We start from the raw sequence: 13,540 nt of genomic DNA, 5'->3' as shown, positions 1-13,540 counted from the left end.
ACCTTACACACACACAGATTTGCAGCACATCTAAATGGCCAAGCTCTTTCTTAGGCAAGTTGAAAGCTGCTGTCAGAAGGTTGTGCTCCTTGTCAGATGGAAGCAGCAGCACGCACATAGCAGTTTGGCAAGCACTAAAGAGCCACAGAAGAGTGTGGCCTAGCAAAATGAAACAGGAAAAAGCATTTGCTACATGTGCCCTTGTTGTCGCCTAACAACAGGTAGCAGCATAAACCAGATGCGGGTGAAGTTCTTGCAGGCGACAGCTAACGTCAAATGAGCAAGCGGGCTTACCACAGATGCGGTCCTCTGGCAGTCTGAAAGCTTTGCGCACAAGCCGGATTGTAAGCGCCTCCCTTGGCCTTTTGGCAGTGCTCGTGCATTGCGAGCACTAGGCGTGAATGGTCACTATCCCACACACACGTTTCGTTGTGCCCGTTGCCAAACGCTCTGGAGCACTGTTTATGACGAAAGCGGAACACCTCTTGCTGTTCCATTCTCAGAGCTCCTCAGTTAAGCAATCTGCGACTCTTGCTGCGAATGCCAGAGGAAAACATTTCCAATGCATCTGGCAGATAGAAACTGAACCTGGAGAACAACTTTGTCAGGAGCTGGCACCTGCACCTTACACACACACGGGTTTGCAGCACATCTAAATGGCCAAGCTCTTTCTTAGGCAAGTTGAAAGCTGCTGTCAGAAGGTTGTGCTCCTTGTCAGATGGAAGCAGCAGCATGCACATAGCAGTTTGGCAAGCACTAAAGAGCCACAGAAGAGTGTGGCCTAGCAAAATGAAACAGGAAAAAGCATTTGCTACATGTGCCCTTGTTGTCGCCTAACAACAGGTAGCAGCATAAACCAGATGCGGGTGAAGTTCTTGCAGGCGACAGCTAACGTCAAATGAGCAAGCAGGCTTACCACAGCTGCGGTCCTCTGGCAGTCTGAAAGCTTTGCGCACAAGCCGGATTCCAAGTTCCTCCCTTGGCCTTTTGGCAGTGCTCGTGCATTGCGAGCACTAGGCGTGAATGGTCAGTGTCCCACACACACGTTTCGTTGTGCCCGTTGCCAAACGCTCTGGAGCACTGTTTATGACGAAAGCGGAACACCTCTTGCCGTTCCATTCTCAGAGCTCCTCAGTTAAGCAATCTACGACTCTTGGTGCGAATGCAAGAGGAAAACATTTCCAATGTGTCTGGCAGGGAGAAACTGAACCTGGAGAACAACTTTGTCAGGAGCTTGCACCTGCACCTTACACACACACAGATTTGCAGCACATCTAAATGGCCAAGCTCTTTCTTAGGCAAGTTGAAAGCTGCTGTCAGAAGGTTGTGCTCCTTGTCAGATGGAAGCAGCAGCACGCACATAGCAGTTTGGCAAGCACTAAAGAGCCACAGAAGAGTGTGGCCTAGCAAAATGAAACAGGAAAAAGCATTTGCTACATGTGCCCTTGTTGTCGCCTAACAACAGGTAGCAGCATAAACCAGATGCGGGTGAAGTTCTTGCAGGCGACAGCTAACGTCAAATGAGCAAGCGGGCTTACCACAGATGCGGTCCTCTGGCAGTCTGAAAGCTTTGCGCACAAGCCGGATTCTAAGCGCCTCCCTTGGCCTTTTGGCAGTGCTCGTGCATTGCGAGCACTAGGCGTGAATGGTCACTATCCCACACACACGTTTCGTTGTGCCCGTTGCCAAGCGCTCTGGAGCACTGTTTATGACGAAAGCGGAACACCTCTTGCCGTTCCATTCTCAGAGCTCCTCAGTTAAGCAATCTGCGACTCTTGCTGCGAATGCCAGAGGAAAACATTTCCAATGCATCTGGCAGATAGAAACTGAACCTGGAGAACAACTTTGTCAGGAGCTGGCACCTGCACCTTACACACACACGGGTTTGCAGCACATCTAAATGGCCAAGCTCTTTCTTAGGCAAGTTGAAAGCTGCTGTCAGAAGGTTGTGCTCCTTGTCAGATGGAAGCAGCAGCACGCACATAGGAGTTTGGCAAGCACTAAAGAGCCACAGAAGAGTGTGGCCTAGCAAAATGAAACAGGAAAAAGCATTTGCTACATGTGCCCTTGTTGTCGCCTAACAACAGGTAGCAGCATAAACCAGATGCGGGTGAAGTTCTTGCAGGCGACAGCTAACGTCAAATGAGCAAGCGGGCTTACCACAGATGCGGTCCTCTGGCAGTCTGAAAGCTTTGCGCACAAGCCGGATTGTAAGCGCCTCCCTTGGCCTTTTGGCAGTGCTCGTGCATTGCGAGCACTAGGCGTGAATGGTCACTATCCCACACACACGTTTCGTTGTGCCCGTTGCCAAGCGCTCTGGAGCACTGTTTATGACGAAAGCGGAACACCTCTTGCCGTTCCATTCTCAGAGCTCCTGAGTTAAGCAATCTGCGACTCTTGCTGCGAATGCCAGAGGAAAACATTTCCAATGTGTCTGGCAGATAGAAACTGAACCTGGAGAACAACTTTGTCAGGAGCTGGCACCTGCACCTTACACACACACGGGTTTGCAGCACATCTAAATGGCCAAGCTCTTTCTTAGGCAAGTTGAAAGCTGCTGTCAGAAGGTTGTGCTCCTTGTCAGATGGAAGCAGCAGCACGCACATAGCAGTTTGGCAAGCACTAAAGAGCCACAGAAGAGTGTGGCCTAGCAAAATGAAACAGGAAAAAGCATTTGCTACATGTGCCCTTGTTGTCGCCTAACAACAGGTAGCAGCATAAACCAGATGCGGGTGAAGTTCTTGCAGGCGACAGCTAACGTCAAATGAGCAAGCGGGCTTACCACAGATGCGGTCCTCTGGCAGTCTGAAAGCTTTGCGCACAAGCCGGATTGTAAGCGCCTCCCTTGGCCTTTTGGCAGTGCTCGTGCATTGCGAGCACTAGGCGTGAATGGTCACTATCCCACACACACGTTTCGTTGTGCCCGTTGCCAAACGCTCTGGAGCACTGTTTATGACGAAAGCGGAACACCTCTTGCTGTTCCATTCTCAGAGCTCCTCAGTTAAGCAATCTGCGACTCTTGCTGCGAATGCCAGAGGAAAACATTTCCAATGCATCTGGCAGATAGAAACTGAACCTGGAGAACAACTTTGTCAGGAGCTGGCACCTGCACCTTACACACACACGGGTTTGCAGCACATCTAAATGGCCAAGCTCTTTCTTAGGCAAGTTGAAAGCTGCTGTCAGAAGGTTGTGCTCCTTGTCAGATGGAAGCAGCAGCATGCACATAGCAGTTTGGCAAGCACTAAAGAGCCACAGAAGAGTGTGGCCTAGCAAAATGAAACAGGAAAAAGCATTTGCTACATGTGCCCTTGTTGTCGCCTAACAACAGGTAGCAGCATAAACCAGATGCGGGTGAAGTTCTTGCAGGCGACAGCTAACGTCAAATGAGCAAGCAGGCTTACCACAGCTGCGGTCCTCTGGCAGTCTGAAAGCTTTGCGCACAAGCCGGATTCCAAGTTCCTCCCTTGGCCTTTTGGCAGTGCTCGTGCATTGCGAGCACTAGGCGTGAATGGTCAGTGTCCCACACACACGTTTCGTTGTGCCCGTTGCCAAACGCTCTGGAGCACTGTTTATGACGAAAGCGGAACACCTCTTGCCGTTCCATTCTCAGAGCTCCTCAGTTAAGCAATCTACGACTCTTGGTGCGAATGCAAGAGGAAAACATTTCCAATGTGTCTGGCAGGGAGAAACTGAACCTGGAGAACAACTTTGTCAGGAGCTTGCACCTGCACCTTACACACACACAGATTTGCAGCACATCTAAATGGCCAAGCTCTTTCTTAGGCAAGTTGAAAGCTGCTGTCAGAAGGTTGTGCTCCTTGTCAGATGGAAGCAGCAGCACGCACATAGCAGTTTGGCAAGCACTAAAGAGCCACAGAAGAGTGTGGCCTAGCAAAATGAAACAGGAAAAAGCATTTGCTACATGTGCCCTTGTTGTCGCCTAACAACAGGTAGCAGCATAAACCAGATGCGGGTGAAGTTCTTGCAGGCGACAGCTAACGTCAAATGAGCAAGCGGGCTTACCACAGATGCGGTCCTCTGGCAGTCTGAAAGCTTTGCGCACAAGCCGGATTCTAAGCGCCTCCCTTGGCCTTTTGGCAGTGCTCGTGCATTGCGAGCACTAGGCGTGAATGGTCACTATCCCACACACACGTTTCGTTGTGCCCGTTGCCAAGCGCTCTGGAGCACTGTTTATGACGAAAGCGGAACACCTCTTGCCGTTCCATTCTCAGAGCTCCTCAGTTAAGCAATCTGCGACTCTTGCTGCGAATGCCAGAGGAAAACATTTCCAATGCATCTGGCAGATAGAAACTGAACCTGGAGAACAACTTTGTCAGGAGCTGGCACCTGCACCTTACACACACACGGGTTTGCAGCACATCTAAATGGCCAAGCTCTTTCTTAGGCAAGTTGAAAGCTGCTGTCAGAAGGTTGTGCTCCTTGTCAGATGGAAGCAGCAGCACGCACATAGGAGTTTGGCAAGCACTAAAGAGCCACAGAAGAGTGTGGCCTAGCAAAATGAAACAGGAAAAAGCATTTGCTACATGTGCCCTTGTTGTCGCCTAACAACAGGTAGCAGCATAAACCAGATGCGGGTGAAGTTCTTGCAGGCGACAGCTAACGTCAAATGAGCAAGCGGGCTTACCACAGATGCGGTCCTCTGGCAGTCTGAAAGCTTTGCGCACAAGCCGGATTGTAAGCGCCTCCCTTGGCCTTTTGGCAGTGCTCGTGCATTGCGAGCACTAGGCGTGAATGGTCACTATCCCACACACACGTTTCGTTGTGCCCGTTGCCAAGCGCTCTGGAGCACTGTTTATGACGAAAGCGGAACACCTCTTGCCGTTCCATTCTCAGAGCTCCTGAGTTAAGCAATCTGCGACTCTTGCTGCGAATGCCAGAGGAAAACATTTCCAATGTGTCTGGCAGATAGAAACTGAACCTGGAGAACAACTTTGTCAGGAGCTGGCACCTGCACCTTACACACACACGGGTTTGCAGCACATCTAAATGGCCAAGCTCTTTCTTAGGCAAGTTGAAAGCTGCTGTCAGAAGGTTGTGCTCCTTGTCAGATGGAAGCAGCAGCACGCACATAGCAGTTTGGCAAGCACTAAAGAGCCACAGAAGAGTGTGGCCTAGCAAAATGAAACAGGAAAAAGCATTTGCTACATGTGCCCTTGTTGTCGCCTAACAACAGGTAGCAGCATAAACCAGATGCGGGTGAAGTTCTTGCAGGCGACAGCTAACGTCAAATGAGCAAGCGGGCTTACCACAGATGCGGTCCTCTGGCAGTCTGAAAGCTTTGCGCACAAGCCGGATTGTAAGCGCCTCCCTTGGCCTTTTGGCAGTGCTCGTGCATTGCGAGCACTAGGCGTGAATGGTCACTATCCCACACACACGTTTCGTTGTGCCCGTTGCCAAACGCTCTGGAGCACTGTTTATGACGAAAGCGGAACACCTCTTGCTGTTCCATTCTCAGAGCTCCTCAGTTAAGCAATCTGCGACTCTTGCTGCGAATGCCAGAGGAAAACATTTCCAATGCATCTGGCAGATAGAAACTGAACCTGGAGAACAACTTTGTCAGGAGCTGGCACCTGCACCTTACACACACACGGGTTTGCAGCACATCTAAATGGCCAAGCTCTTTCTTAGGCAAGTTGAAAGCTGCTGTCAGAAGGTTGTGCTCCTTGTCAGATGGAAGCAGCAGCACGCATATAGCAGTTTGGCAAGCACTAAAGAGCCACAGAAGAGTGTGGCCTAGCAAAATGAAACAGGAAAAAGCATTTGCTACATGTGCCCTTGTTGTCGCCTAACAACAGGTAGCAGCATAAACCAGATGCAGGTGAAGTTCTTGCAGGTGACAGCTAACGTCAAATGAGCAAGCCGGCTTACCACAGATGCGGTCCTCTGGCAGTCTGAAAGCTTTGCGCACAAGCCGGATTCCAAGTGCCTCCCTTGGCCTTTTGGCAGTGCTCATGCATTGCGAGCACTAGGCGTGAATGGTCACTATCCCACACACACGTTTCGTTGTGCCCGTTGCCAAACGCTCTGGAGCACTGTTTATGACGAAAGCGGAACACCTCTTGCTGTTCCATTCTCAGAGCTCCTCAGTTAAGCAATCTGCGACTCTTGCTGCGAATGCCAGAGGAAAACATTTCCAATGCATCTGGCAGATAGAAACTGAACCTGGAGAACAACTTTGTCAGGAGCTGGCACCTGCACCTTACACACACACGGGTTTGCAGCACATCTAAATGGCCAAGCTCTTTCTTAGGCAAGTTGAAAGCTGCTGTCAGAAGGTTGTGCTCCTTGTCAGATGGAAGCAGCAGCATGCACATAGCAGTTTGGCAAGCACTAAAGAGCCACAGAAGAGTGTGGCATAGCAAAATGAAACAGGAAAAAGCATTTGCTACATGTGCCCTTGTTGTCGCCTAACAACAGGTAGCAGCATAAACCAGATGCGGGTGAAGTTCTTGCAGGCGACAGCTAACGTCAAATGAGCAAGCAGGCTTACCACAGATGCGGTCCTCTGGCAGTCTGAAAGCTTTGCGCACAAGCCGGATTCCAAGTGCCTCCCTTGGCCTTTTGGCAGTGCTCATGCATTGCGAGCACTAGGCGTGAATGGTCACTATCCCACACACACGTTTCGTTGTGCCCGTTGCCAAGCGCTCTGGAGCACTGTTTATGACGAAAGCGGAACACCTCTTGCCGTTCCATTCTCAGAGCTCCTCAGTTAAGCAATCTGCGACTCTTGCTGCGAATGCCAGAGGAAAATATTTCCAATGCATCTGGCAGATAGAAACTGAACCTGGAGAACAACTTTGTCAGGAGCTGGCACCTGCACCTTACACACACACGGGTTTGCAGCACATCTAAATGGCCAAGCTCTTTCTTAGGCAAGTTGAAAGCTGCTGTCAGAAGGTTGTGCTCCTTGTCAGATGGAAGCAGCAGCACGCACATAGCAGTTTGGCAAGCACTAAAGAGCCACAGAAGAGTGTGGCCTAGCAAAATGAAACAGGAAAAAGCATTTGCTACATGTGCCCTTGTTGTCGCCTAACAACAGGTAGCAGCATAAACCAGATGCGGGTGAAGTTCTTGCAGGCGACAGCTAACGTCAAATGAGCAAGCGGGCTTACCACAGATGCGGTCCTCTGGCAGTCTGAAAGCTTTGCGCACAAGCCGGATTGTAAGCGCCTCCCTTGGCCTTTTGGCAGTGCTCGTGCATTGCGAGCACTAGGCGTGAATGGTCACTATCCCACACACACGTTTCGTTGTGCCCGTTGCCAAACGCTCTGGAGCACTGTTTATGACGAAAGCGGAACACCTCTTGCCGTTCCATTCTCAGAGCTCCTCAGTTAAGCAATCTGCGACTCTTGCTGCGAATGCCAGAGGAAAACATTTCCAATGCATCTGGCAGATAGAAACTGAACCTGGAGAACAACTTTGTCAGGAGCTGGCACCTGCACCTTACACACACACGGGTTTGCAGCACATCTAAATGGCCAAGCTCTTTCTTAGGCAAGTTGAAAGCTGCTGTCAGAAGGTTGTGCTCCTTGTCAGATGGAAGCAGCAGCACGCACATAGCAGTTTGGCAAGCACTAAAGAGCCACAGAAGAGTGTGGCCTAGCAAAATGAAACAGGAAAAAGCATTTGCTACATGTGCCCTTGTTGTCGCCTAACAACAGGTAGCAGCATAAACCAGATGCAGGTGAAGTTCTTGCAGGTGACAGCTAACGTCAAATGAGCAAGCCGGCTTACCACAGCTGCGGTCCTCTGGCAGTCTGAAAGCTTTGCGCACAAGCCGGATTCCAAGTGCCTCCCTTGGCCTTTTGGCAGTGCTCATGCATTGCGAGCACTAGGCGTGAATGGTCACTATCCCACACACACGTTTCGTTGTGCCCGTTGCCAAGCGCTCTGGAGCACTGTTTATGACGAAAGCGGAACACCTCTTGCCGTTCCATTCTCAGAGCTCCTCAGTTAAGCAATCTGCGACTCTTGCTGCGAATGCCAGAGGAAAATATTTCCAATGCATCTGGCAGATAGAAACTGAACCTGGAGAACAACTTTGTCAGGAGCTGGCACCTGCACCTTACACACACACGGGTTTGCAGCACATCTAAATGGCCAAGCTCTTTCTTAGGCAAGTTGAAAGCTGCTGTCAGAAGGTTGTGCTCCTTGTCAGATGGAAGCAGCAGCACGCACATAGCAGTTTGGCAAGCACTAAAGAGCCACAGAAGAGTGTGGCCTAGCAAAATGAAACAGGAAAAAGCATTTGCTACATGTGCCCTTGTTGTCGCCTAACAACAGGTAGCAGCATAAACCAGATGCGGGTGAAGTTCTTGCAGGCGACAGCTAACGTCAAATGAGCAAGCGGGCTTACCACAGCTGCGGTCCTCTGGCAGTCTGAAAGCTTTGCGCACAAGCCGGATTGTAAGCGCCTCCCTTGGCCTTTTGGCAGTGCTCGTGCATTGCGAGCACTAGGCGTGAATGGTCACTATCCCACACACACGTTTCGTTGTGCCCGTTGCCAAACGCTCTGGAGCACTGTTTATGACGAAAGCGGAACACCTCTTGCTGTTCCATTCTCAGAGCTCCTCAGTTAAGCAATCTGCGACTCTTGCTGCGAATGCCAGAGGAAAACATTTCTAATGCATCTGGCAGATAGAAACTGAACCTGGAGAACAACTTTGTCAGGAGCTGGCACCTGCACCTTACACACACACGGGTTTGCAGCACATCTAAATGGCCAAGCTCTTTCTTAGGCAAGTTGAAAGCTGCTGTCAGAAGGTTGTGCTCCTTGTCAGATGGAAGCAGCAGCATGCACATAGCAGTTTGGCAAGCACTAAAGAGCCACAGAAGAGTGTGGCCTAGCAAAATGAAACAGGAAAAAGCATTTGCTACATGTGCCCTTGTTGTCGCCTAACAACAGGTAGCAGCATAAACCAGATGCGGGTGAAGTTCTTGCAGGCGACAGCTAACGTCAAATGAGCAAGCAGGCTTACCACAGATGCGGTCCTCTGGCAGTCTGAAAGCTTTGCGCACAAGCCGGATTCCAAGTGCCTCCCTTGGCCTTTTGGCAGTGCTCATGCATTGCGAGCACTAGGCGTGAATGGTCACTATCCCACACACACGTTTCGTTGTGCCCGTTGCCAAGCGCTCTGGAGCACTGTTTATGACGAAAGCGGAACACCTCTTGCCGTTCCATTCTCAGAGCTCCTCAGTTAAGCAATCTGCGACTCTTGCTGCGAATGCCAGAGGAAAATATTTCCAATGCATCTGGCAGATAGAAACTGAACCTGGAGAACAACTTTGTCAGGAGCTGGCACCTGCACCTTACACACACACGGGTTTGCAGCACATCTAAATGGCCAAGCTCTTTCTTAGGCAAGTTGAAAGCTGCTGTCAGAAGGTTGTGCTCCTTGTCAGATGGAAGCAGCAGCACGCACATAGCAGTTTGGCAAGCACTAAAGAGCCACAGAAGAGTGTGGCCTAGCAAAATGAAACAGGAAAAAGCATTTGCTACATGTGCCCTTGTTGTCGCCTAACAACAGGTAGCAGCATAAACCAGATGCGGGTGAAGTTCTTGCAGGCGACAGCTAACGTCAAATGAGCAAGCGGGCTTACCACAGATGCGGTCCTCTGGCAGTCTGAAAGCTTTGCGCACAAGCCGGATTGTAAGCGCCTCCCTTGGCCTTTTGGCAGTGCTCGTGCATTGCGAGCACTAGGCGTGAATGGTCACTATCCCACACACACGTTTCGTTGTGCCCGTTGCCAAACGCTCTGGAGCACTGTTTATGACGAAAGCGGAACACCTCTTGCTGTTCCATTCTCAGAGCTCCTCAGTTAAGCAATCTGCGACTCTTGCTGCGAATGCCAGAGGAAAACATTTCCAATGCATCTGGCAGATAGAAACTGAACCTGGAGAACAACTTTGTCAGGAGCTGGCACCTGCACCTTACACACACACGGGTTTGCAGCACATCTAAATGGCCAAGCTCTTTCTTAGGCAAGTTGAAAGCTGCTGTCAGAAGGTTGTGCTCCTTGTCAGATGGAAGCAGCAGCATGCACATAGCAGTTTGGCAAGCACTAAAGAGCCACAGAAGAGTGTGGCATAGCAAAATGAAACAGGAAAAAGCATTTGCTACATGTGCCCTTGTTGTCGCCTAACAACAGGTAGCAGCATAAACCAGATGCGGGTGAAGTTCTTGCAGGCGACAGCTAACGTCAAATGAGCAAGCAGGCTTACCACAGCTGCGGTCCTCTGGCAGTCTGAAAGCTTTGCGCACAAGCCGGATTCCAAGTTCCTCCCTTGGCCTTTTGGCAGTGCTCGTGCATTGCGAGCACTAGGCGTGAATGGTCACTATCCCACACACACGTTTCGTTGTGCCCGTTGCCAAACGCTCTGGAGCACTGTTTATGACGAAAGCGGAACACCTCTTGCCGTTCCATTCTCAGAGCTCCTCAGTTAAGCAATCTACGACTCTTGGTGCGAATGCAAGAGGAAAACATTTCCAATGTGTCTGGCAGGGAGAAACTGAACCTGGAGAACAACTTTGTCAGGAGCTTGCACCTGCACCTTACACACACACAGGTTTGCAGCACATCTAAATGGCCAAGCTCTTTCTTAGGCAAGTTGAAAGCTGCTGTCAGAAGGTTGTGCTCCTTGTCAGATGGAAGCAGCAGCACGCACATAGCAGTTTGGCAAGCACTAAAGAGCCACAGAAGAGTGTGGCCTAGCAAAATGAAACAGGAAAAAGCATTTGCTACATGTGCCCTTGTTGTCGCCTAACAACAGGTAGCAGCATAAACCAGATGCGGGTGAAGTTCTTGCAGGCGACAGCTAACGTCAAATGAGCAAGCGGGCTTACCACAGCTGCGGTCCTCTGGCAGTCTGAAAGCTTTGCGCACAAGCCGGATTGTAAGCGCCTCCCTTGGCCTTTTGGCAGTGCTCGTGCATTGCGAGCACTAGGCGTGAATGGTCACTATCCCACACACACGTTTCGTTGTGCCCGTTGCCAAGCGCTCTGGAGCACTGTTTATGACGAAAGCGGAACACCTCTTGCCGTTCCATTCTCAGAGCTCCTCAGTTAAGCAATCTGCGACTCTTGCTGCGAATGCCAGAGGAAAACATTTCCAATGCATCTGGCAGATAGAAACTGAACCTGGAGAACAACTTTGTCAGGAGCTGGCACCTGCACCTTACACACACACGGGTTTGCAGCACATCTAAATGGCCAAGCTCTTTCTTAGGCAAGTTGAAAGCTGCTGTCAGAAGGTTGTGCTCCTTGTCAGATGGAAGCAGCAGCACGCACATAGCAGTTTGGCAAGCACTAAAGAGCCACAGAAGAGTGTGGCCTAGCAAAATGAAACAGGAAAAAGCATTTGCTACATGTGCCCTTGTTGTCGCCTAACAACAGGTAGCAGCATAAACCAGATGCGGGTGAAGTTCTTGCAGGCGACAGCTAACGTCAAATGAGCAAGCGGGCTTACCACAGATGCGGTCCTCTGGCAGTCTGAAAGCTTTGCGCACAAGCCGGATTGTAAGCGCCTCCCTTGGCCTTTTGGCAGTGCTCGTGCATTGCGAGCACTAGGCGTGAATGGTCACTATCCCACACACACGTTTCGTTGTGCCCGTTGCCAAGCGCTCTGGAGCACTGTTTATGACGAAAGCGGAACACCTCTTGCCGTTCCATTCTCAGAGCTCCTCAGTTAAGCAATCTGCGACTCTTGCTGCGAATGCCAGAGGAAAACATTTCCAATGCATCTGGCAGATAGAAACTGAACCTGGAGAACAACTTTGTCAGGAGCTGGCACCTGCACCTTACACACACACGGGTTTGCAGCACATCTAAATGGCCAAGCTCTTTCTTAGGCAAGTTGAAAGCTGCTGTCAGAAGGTTGTGCTCCTTGTCAGATGGAAGCAGCAGCACGCACATAGCAGTTTGGCAAGCACTAAAGAGCCACAGAAGAGTGTGGCCTAGCAAAATGAAACAGGAAAAAGCATTTGCTACATGTGCCCTTGTTGTCGTCTAACAACAGGTAGCAGCATAAACCAGATGCGGGTGAAGTTCTTGCAGGCGACAGCTAACGTCAAATGAGCAAGCAGGCTTACCACAGATGCGGTCCTCTGGCAGTCTGAAAGCTTTGCGCACAAGCCGGATTCCAAGTGCCTCCCTTGGCCTTTTGGCAGTGCTCGTGCATTGCGAGCACTAGGCGTGAATGGTCACTATCCCACACACACGTTTCGTTGTGCCCGTTGCCAAACGCTCTGGAGCACTGTTTATGACGAAAGCGGAACACCTCTTGCCGTTCCATTCTCAGAGCTCCTCAGTTAAGCAATCTACGACTCTTGCTGCGAATGCCAGAGGAAAACATTTCCAATGTGTCTGGCAGGGAGAAACTGAACCTGGAGAACAACTTTGTCAGGAGCTTGCACCTGCACCTTACACACACACAGATTTGCAGCACATCTAAATGGCCAAGCTCTTTCTTAGGCAAGTTGAAAGCTGCTGTCAGAAGGTTGTGCTCCTTGTCAGATGGAAGCAGCAGCACGCACATAGCAGTTTGGCAAGCACTAAAGAGCCACAGAAGAGTGTGGCCTAGCAAAATGAAACAGGAAAAAGCATTTGCTACATGTGCCCTTGTTGTCGCCGGACAACAGGTAGCAGCATAAACCAGATGCGGGTGAAGTTCTTGCAGGCGACAGCTAACGTCAAATGAGCAAGCGGGCTTACCACAGATGCGGTCCTCTGGCAGTCTGAAAGCTTTGCGCACAAGCCGGATTGTAAGCGCCTCCCTTGGCCTTTTGGCAGTGCTCGTGCATTGCGAGCACTAGGCGTGAATGGTCACTATCCCACACACACGTTTCGTTGTGCCCGTTGCCAAGCGCTCTGGAGCACTGTTTATGACGAAAGCGGAACACCTCTTGCCGTTCCATTCTCAGAGCTCCTCAGTTAAGCAATCTGCGACTCTTGCTGCGAATGCCAGAGGAAAACATTTCCAATGCATCTGGCAGATAGAAACTGAACCTGGAGAACAACTTTGTCAGGAGCTGGCACCTGCACCTTACACACACACGGGTTTGCAGCACATCTAAATGGCCAAGCTCTTTCTTAGGCAAGTTGAAAGCTGCTGTCAGAAGGTTGTGCTCCTTGTCAGATGGAAGCAGCAGCACGCACATAGCAGTTTGGCAAGCACTAAAGAGCCACAGAAGAGTGTGGCCTAGCAAAATGAAACAGGAAAAAGCATTTGCTACATGTGCCCTTGTTGTCGCCTAACAACAGGTAGCAGCATAAACCAGATGCGGGTGAAGTTCTTGCAGGCGACAGCTAACGTCAAATGAGCAAGCGGGCTTACCACAGATGCGGTCCTCTGGCAGTCTGAAAGCTTTGCGCACAAGCCGGATTGTAAGCGCCTCCCTTGGCCTTTTGGCAGTGCTCGTGCATTGCGAGCACTAGGCGTGAATGGTCACTATCCCACACACACGTTTCGTTGTGCCCGTTGCCAAACGCTCTGGAGCACTGTTTATGACGAAAGCGGA

Source organism: Poecile atricapillus, chromosome 5, assembly GCF_030490865.1.
Source record: "Poecile atricapillus isolate bPoeAtr1 chromosome 5, bPoeAtr1.hap1, whole genome shotgun sequence".
NCBI lineage: Eukaryota > Metazoa > Chordata > Aves > Passeriformes > Paridae > Poecile > Poecile atricapillus.
This window is presented reverse-complemented; position numbering follows the sequence as displayed.